An 8,354-nucleotide genomic window follows, 5' to 3' on the forward strand; every position below is an offset into this window, starting at 1 on the left:
CCCCCATAATTTGCCTTTATGAAGCAATAGAAATCCCCTCTCTTGCCAAATGCCTCGTTTGTATGAATAATTAAATTGACAGTAAAGCACTCGATCCACCTCTTCATTATTCAAGTCTTCCCAAGTTGCAGCATTATTGATTCCAGCAGAATAATGCTGCAATGGCCCAGGAGCATGTGGTAAATCAGGCTGTGGGTACCCAGGGTTTGTTTTATAAAATATTGTATAAAATATTGCTGGTTCATCCCTGTCCTTGGAAACCCCAGCCATGATCCACGGTCCTGTTGTGCCACAAATTGTCTTGGAAGACTGGGTCACATATCACTGGCATTGTTTTATTCCTTATTTCCTTCCTTGCCTTTGTAAAAGTTTCTTTTTTCTCTATCAAATCTGATGAAAGCTGAAAGGGGTTACATCTGAATTACCATTGAAGCAAATGAACCATTTGGGGCACTTCTTTGCTCTGTAAACGTAAAATAATGTTCATGTCATGTAACACACGCATTTCTGTGTTGTTTCTCTCCTCTCCATGCATGAAAACTGAACCTGAGCCAACTTTGCTGGAGTTTCCTGAAGTTTTCTGTGCTTTTTTTCCTCTGGGCTATCTAGAAAATTATGCCTGTGAAGAAACAGTGGCTGAGGAAAGAAATCCTAAAGGGATAATCATTCCTCCATGGACCCCAATGAATTTTGCATAAGGGATGAATCACTTAGGTTTAAAAGGGTTTGAGGAATTAAAATGTTGTGTGGCATGGGCAGAGGAAAATCTGAGTGCCAGGCTTGGGGCTGAGTGCTGTGGGAGATGGATCAGGAGGGAGTGCCCAGGTGCTGTGGGATCTGGATTTAGACAGAGACCGGAGAACAGGACCCAGAAAATCTGGAATCTCCTGATTCCAGCTCTGGTGAGCAATCTCACCCTGAGCTCCACACACAAACCTGGAGAAAAGGAGACTCAGGGGTGACATTGTCACTCTCTACAGCTCCTGAAAGGTGCCTGTGCTCAGGTGGAGTTGGGCTCTTTCTCCAGGAACTGACAGAACCAGAGCACACAGCCTCAAGCTGCACCAAGGGAAATACATGCTGAATATTTAGAATTTTTTTTTTACAGAAAGAATGATAAAGTTCTGGAATGTTCTGCCCAGGGAGGTGGTGGAGTCCCCATCCCTGGGTGTGTTTAACAAAGCCTGGATGTGGCACTGGGTGCCAGGGTTGAGTTGAGGAGTTGGGGCTGGGTTGGACTCGATGGTCTTGAAGGTCTCTTCCAGCCTTGTGACTCAGTGAATTCTATTTGAGAAAGATTTTCTGCCATTCTGATCACCTGGAGGTCCAAACCAAAGGGCACATCTGTCTGAGCACATCAGGAAACAAGTCTGGTCGGCATTTCTGACCTCACTGAGAGCTCAGCAACCAAGGGGTTGGAAAGAGAGGCCTGGTGATAATCAGCAGGAGGCTGCTGCTGATAAATGAAGTTTTCCCTCCATTTTCTCTCCAGCTCTGCAGGCACATTTTAACTGTGCATTTTGATGTTTCTCTCAGAGCTGGAAACATCTTGACAACATAAACTGTGAGAAAAACTTCATAAATGCTTTTCTTACCAAGTGCTTTTTATTTCAGTTCCAGAGCATTTCTGAATCACACCATTTTCACGACTGATACCAAGGGACTCATTTCAGTGGTGCAGCTCAGGATCACTGAAATACCACAAATATCCAATATAGAGTACAGGATACAGCCACAGAGAGAATAATTTCTCTTTCTGGTGACCCTCTAAAGCCGATATTTGACTGCTCTGAGTGCCAAGATTGGGGTTTTTACCACTTTCATGCATTTCTACAGCCAGGAACAGCAGAGATGATTAAGACAGAAAAAGGTTTGATTCAAAGAGAAGCTGTCTCTGCAGGGCCAGGTGACAGAGGGACTGTCCTTGTGCCACCATGAGTTAGAGAAAATTGCACCATTTCAGGATTTAAAGAGGAACATGGACAGAAAAAGGTGTTAATTTTCTAGGAAGAAAATCTGAAGAAGATTTTAACCAGATGTTGCAAGCGCTCTGTTATGGATGTGTCTGCCTACCAGTGCTGTTATTTTTTTGAGCTCTGCCTGTACACACAGACACACACCTGACTCACAGTGCACCCTGAAGTATCTGCCATTGGCTGGTGTAGAATTAAAAGGGAATATTGTGGTCACAATCCAATTGTCATTGTAAAATTATCTCTTTGTCATCCCAGCCATAACATTCAGTATCTCAGTGCCTCACTTTCCTAGCCATAAATCAAATAAATACCATTACTGCGGCCTTGTAAGAACTGTGTTTGCAATACTGAAACATGACAACAGACTCCCATTCAGGGAGAAGGACAGGAGGTATTAAAATTTGATCTTCAACCAATTCTGCTGGAGAAGACAGCTTTTTATCAGGTGGGTAAGTTACTAGAAAGACCGATTATTTAAAGTTATCTAGCTCAAGAATAAAACACAGAAGTTCTTTCAGCTTTCAAACAGAAAGAGAAATAGAGTTAAAATTCCATTAGCTACTGTGACAAACTGCCAGATTAAAACATGAATTGCTAAGCAGGTGAGGTGGGTTTGAATACTGAATGCTGTTGATTTTTTTCCCCCACTCCTGTTATAATTTATTTCTCAAATAATTTAAAACTAGTGAAGGAAGGTCTGAGAATATATTTTCTTTTTTAGTTTTTACTGGTGAGATTGATTTCTTCCTCTTGTTTTTCTTAATACCGTACTTTTTAAATTACCATACAAATCCAGTTCTCCATTTATGATGCATTAAATGTAAAAAAAAAAAAAAAATCATTCCAATTATGTTTCTTCCCAAGCCTTGAGACCTTGTGTTAAAAGCAATATGCATAAAACTCATTGTTGTGTATTTAGCACCACACTGTTCTTGAAAAGTACCCTTGAGCTCTTCTTAATAACTTGGCTGGTTCTCCTTGGGATCTGGATTTTAATCCATGAAATGTTAGCCTTGTTGAGGCTGAAATATAACGATATTATCTGATCATGTAAGAACTCTTAGGAGGGGAAGCTGTGCTTGCAGAGCAGTCCCTGCAGGGCTGGGAGAGCTGCCCAGGCTCTGCCATGGAGGGAGCTGCCCTTTCCCCTTAGGGGGGGAAGGAGAGAGATTTTCCCCCTTGTGACAGTCCCTGGCTCTGCTTTGGGCATGAGTTTATGAGGCTGACACCGAACATCTTTTAAAATCCCATCACCAGGGCAGGAACGTGTTTAGGAAGGACACTGAGATGCTTGAGCATGTCCGGAGGAGGCAACGAGGCTGGAGAGGGGCTGGGAACACAAACCCTGTGAGGAGCCTTATGACACAGACACATTTTATGAAAAATCCTTTTTTCTCCTGAGAAGCTGGGAGGCCTCAGAGACGAAATGTAAACAATGGTTATCTGCTGCTGTGGAATGCAACAGGTGCATCTGTGATTGGTCTCATGTGGTTGTTTCTAATTAATGGCCAATCAGAGAGTCCAGCTGTCTCGGACTCTCTGGTCAATCACAAGATTTTATTATCATTCCATTCCATTTCTTTCCTTTCAAGCCTTCTGATGAAATCCTTTGTTCTATTCTTTTAGTATAGTTTTAATGTAATATATATCATAAAATAATTAATCAGCCTTCTGAAACACGGAGTCAGATCCTCATCTCTTCCCTCATCCTGGGACCTCTGTGAACACCACCACAGCCTTAGAGGTGACCTTATTGCTCTCTACACCTTCCTGAAGGGAGCTTGCAGACAGCTGGGGTCAGTCTCTGACAGAACCAGAGGTCACAGCCTCCAGCCATGTCAGGGAAGGCACAGGTTGGATATTAGGAAGAAATTTTTCACTGAAAGAATAAAAAAGTACTGGAATGCTCTTCCCAGGGAGGTGGTGGAATCACCATCTCTGGGTGTGTTTAAAAACAGACTGGACATGGCACTGGGTGCTGTAGTCTAGGTGAGGTGTGAGGGCATGGGTTGGACTCGATGATCTTAGAGGTCTCTTCCAACCTCGTTATTCTGTGATTGTGTGATGCTGTGATTGATTCTGCGATTCTGTGAACCAAGCCCTTCCCTCATCAGACCTCCAGCCCACCTGACAGCCCTGGTTCTTTGCAGCCTTGTGTTTCAAAAGTGAATTTGGAGCCCTTGGCTTGCCCATTCCTCCCCACAAAGCCTTTCCCTGTTTGTTTGGAATTCCCATTCCCCATCTGGGGCCAGACCCTTCCCAGCACCCAGGGCTGCCAGCAGCAAAACCCTGCAGCCCTGCAAGCCCCAAGGGGTGGCTCAGGGTCCTGTCCTGCTGTCAATAATCCCACTTTTCCCTGATCTCTGGCTGCTCCATCACCCCTTTGTGCAGAGGAGCTTTTGCACTGATTGAGGCACTCCAGAGCTGGATTGGCACCAGGATGAGGAACTTTGGGAAGGTCTAAGTGCTCCTTGTGAGCTTCCCTGCCCAGAGCTGGCATTGCCTCCTGTGAAGTGATCATTCTGCTCTCTCCATCTGGATTCCCCACCTCCTCTTATCCCACGGAGTCATGAGGGCTTATCAGCTGTGGCTGCTAAAAGGGCAGGGAGGAAAAACAATCAGCAAATGTTTCATTCACCATAATCTAAAAATTGCCATCACACTGAGTCAGCAAAGGTGGGACTGGGCAAGGGATGGATCTGTGAGTCATGTTTATAACCCAGCTTTTGTTGTAAACACTGCAAAGATGCATTAATTAACAATAAAATCAAGGGAAATGCCTGGCAGGATAGACACAGAGACAGAGAGATTAGAGAAGATGGAAGGCACTTGTAAACTCAGGCTGAACCTGAGGAAATTACTGTGTGTCCACTGTGGGGGATTAATCTAAAGCAAACCAGGCATGAAGTAGGAAGAGGGATGAATGCAATGAAAAGCAAGAGTCAGGAAAGCAGAAATGCTGGGTGGTTTTACAGCATGTTAGGCTAGCACACAGCAAAGAGAAAGTGAGTCCATTTGTTCAGTTTATCCACCAAACAAATCAAAAGGTGCTTGTGGAGATTTTTGCAAAGATGCAATGGATCATGGATTAAATGGGAGTGCTGCTAAATTCTCACCTCCTGTGGCTTTGGATTTCTTTGTTTGAAAGAGATTTGCAGGATTTGAAATGAATGGGGCTGACAAAGTCATTTAAAGACGTGAAAGTTTTGTCTTATGAAGAAATGGTAAAATAACTTAGAAGATTATGGGTAACACCACCCATCCACAGCTGTTGAGTGGCTGCTAGCATGAGGTGAAAGGAAATCCTTCCCTCAATGTTTCAGGGAAGACCTAAAATTTCATCTGAATGCATTAAAAAGACAACAGCAAATGTCTTAAATAAAATGCCACCAAGGCTCCTGAAGGGAAAGAAGTTTTTCCAGTGAAGTTGCTCTTCTCCCAAAAATTTTTTACTTATCCACTGCTGGTTTGGATGAGTGGAAGCAGGACAGGATGGGGTATGACAGGATGATTTTCCTCTTGGCTGGAGTGAGGACAAGACACTGCTGCAAACTAAAAGCAGCACCCCCTGCTCCCTATTAAGCAGCACAAACAGCACTCAGAGCATTTCCACATTCACTTCTCTCATTTAAGCTCTCTTACCTGGAGCTTAAATGACAGATCCTCCTGTTTCTGCAGTGCTTTCCTCCTAGCCACTTTCAATAATTCATATTTATCTACACCTCATTCCTGGGCTCCTTTTCATTGCTCCTTTGATTAACAGCAAGAGATGAAAGGTGCAGGAGATGCTGAGCTATGGCCATGGCTCCAAACACTCCTGGTGCTGAGGGAAATAACTTCATTACCACCTGCTTGCCTGGGAAACATCCAGGCAGTGCCTGACATGGAAATGTGTGACACCAAGAAAGGGAGAAAAGGATCTGCAGTATTCCCTCATGCGTTCAAAGCAGAATTTTCACAGTTCATTTTAAACATTTTACATGGAAAAACACAATAAATGTGTCCTTTTCTTGAAGCAAGCAGAAATGATAATATTATTTGTTCTTACCCTCAGCAGTGTTTAGACATGGGCTGCAGAAACTCCAAGTCCCTGAGAGTTTTACATTAGTACATACATTTTGTTAGCAGCCTGTGCCCAGAACAAATTCTGTCTCCAAGATGTCACTGTTGAGAACTTTCCTTTTTAGCAGAGATGTGGAAGGACTTCAGTAAATGGCAGCACTTGGCACAGCTCCATCTCACTGAACAGGGACTAATTTGAATTTTATTCATTCCAGGCTATTTCTTTCCACAGCAGAGAACAAGAAACTACTTAGAGGGTGATAGAGATCTCTCCTGTTGCTTGTCCTTCCCTTCTGGGTATTTAGCTGGCCAAAAGGGCCTGTCTTTCAACCCTAATGACCTCCAATAAATAACTGCACTCATTGGCCCTGCCCAGGCTTAGTGTGTGGGTGTCGGTTTTCCTTTTGGTAATATTTAATCTGCTGGAGGGATTAGAAATAGGAAAAGATTTTGATTAGAATGAAATCACCCAAATTGCCCTAAGCTCCTGAATTAATAGAGGCAGCCGAAGTGCCAGTGAGCTTTCCCTGATTCTTCCACTCTCGGTGGAGTCCTTCAAGACAGCCCTGGTTTCTCACCATGTCCTGGGTGAGTCTCCACAACCCTCCTCACTCTGCTGGGGTTTGCTGCGACAATTTTGCACTATTTCTGCAGCAATTGTGCTGTTCAGAGGAACTTTCCCCAGCCTGTTTCCCCCCCAGGAGTCGTCCCAGTGTGTTGGACCATGGAGATGGAACCAAGAATTAAAATGCATTTTGTCTTTGTTGGGTGACAGCACAGGGTGCTCTTGCTTGTACTCTCCTCTTCCACTGCAAAACCTTGTGAAATCAGTGCAGGTGCTTCCTTCTCTCACCTGTGATTCCCCAGCAGGCAAAACCAGGGAGAGTGCTTGGGGTGATGTGACCTGCACACCGCATTAGCAGAGGGCCCTCAGCCCACCCTGAACAATGACAGGAAAATTCACTTTGCTGCTTCACTCAGCACCCCCTGCTTGGGCTCAGGGGCAGGGCTGCTGCTGGTCCTGAGGCTGCTGCTCTCCTCCAGCCCCGGGGAAGCGCAAGAAGCAGCTGAACCATCAATTTCTGCCTTGTCAACAGAACTGATCAAAAGGTTCAGGCAGAGTTCAGTGAGGAGCTGAGGGACCCAAGGGCAAGGAGGGCGTAGCTTGGGCTGTGAGTTCTTCATTACTGGTGACAGGAGAAGGAAAGGCTAAAGCTGATTAGAAAAATAAGAAGTGCTATAATGTTTTGCTGGGTTTAGGGTGAGATCTTAATTTTAAGAAAAGGTTTTGTGAAGCTTTGGATCCCGACTTATTTTTTGCTGGCTGCAGGGCTTTGGAAGGACTGGTGCATTCCAGATTCATGTTCTGGTGGTGCTCCTAATTATTGTCCTGTTACAGAAGTGGTTTTGCTTTCATGGGAGTGGTATTAGCTCATAAATCACAGCTCAGAGGAAGAAGTATTTCAGGACATAAACCACCTCTGTAGCACGTCTGCCTTGCTGGGGACTTTCTGAGATATTTTTGATCATGATTTCCAGCAAAACCCAGAGTAAGAAAATGTTTTCTTACTCTGATATTTCCCAGAGATCAATGCTGGCTCTCTGGTGTCTGAGACAAGTTTGTTTTCCCTTCAATTGGTCATTAGTGGTGCTGCAGCAGAGCTTAATAATCTCAGGAATGGACAGGAACAGCCTCTTGTTTGGTGCACACACAGATGCTTGTTGTCTTGGGAAGTTCACCCTGGAAATAGATGCAGCAATCTAAGTCAGACTAATGGAAAAATATTTCCCATTTTAAAGGCAAAACTTGGTCTCTGGTTTCACTGAGAGGCTCTGGAGTGAATCCCTATAATTGTCATTAATTGGCCAATTGCCTGATACAGATAATGGAAGGGCCAAATTCTGTTTTCCTCCATCCCAGGGTTATTTTGATTGTTCCAGTCTCTTGTGAAGGAATTTTGAATGAGTTAGAGACAGGACTTGTGAGTTTTTTAGATGATGCATTTTATTGGTTTTATCTTTCACATAGGAAGGGTGAGTTCAGCTCACATCTTTCCTGCATGGTTGAGAAGGTTGCACAACCTCTAGTTACAAGACTTTTTAAGGATTTATTGACTAATAAACCACTGCTAACAAGGATATTTATGGTCCTGACTTAATTTTAAAATATTTTGTCTTATGGACTCATGCTACAGTGTAAGCATTTTTAGTTAATTATGTTATGACGTACAAACTTACAGTACTGCATTCTAAACTTCTTGTTTACTTCTGCAACTACTTTAAACTTTCTTCTTCTTAATTTAATGTGTCTCTGCT

This window comes from Melospiza georgiana, chromosome 14 (genome assembly GCF_028018845.1).
Source record: "Melospiza georgiana isolate bMelGeo1 chromosome 14, bMelGeo1.pri, whole genome shotgun sequence".
NCBI classification, from domain to species: Eukaryota; Metazoa; Chordata; class Aves; order Passeriformes; family Passerellidae; genus Melospiza; species Melospiza georgiana.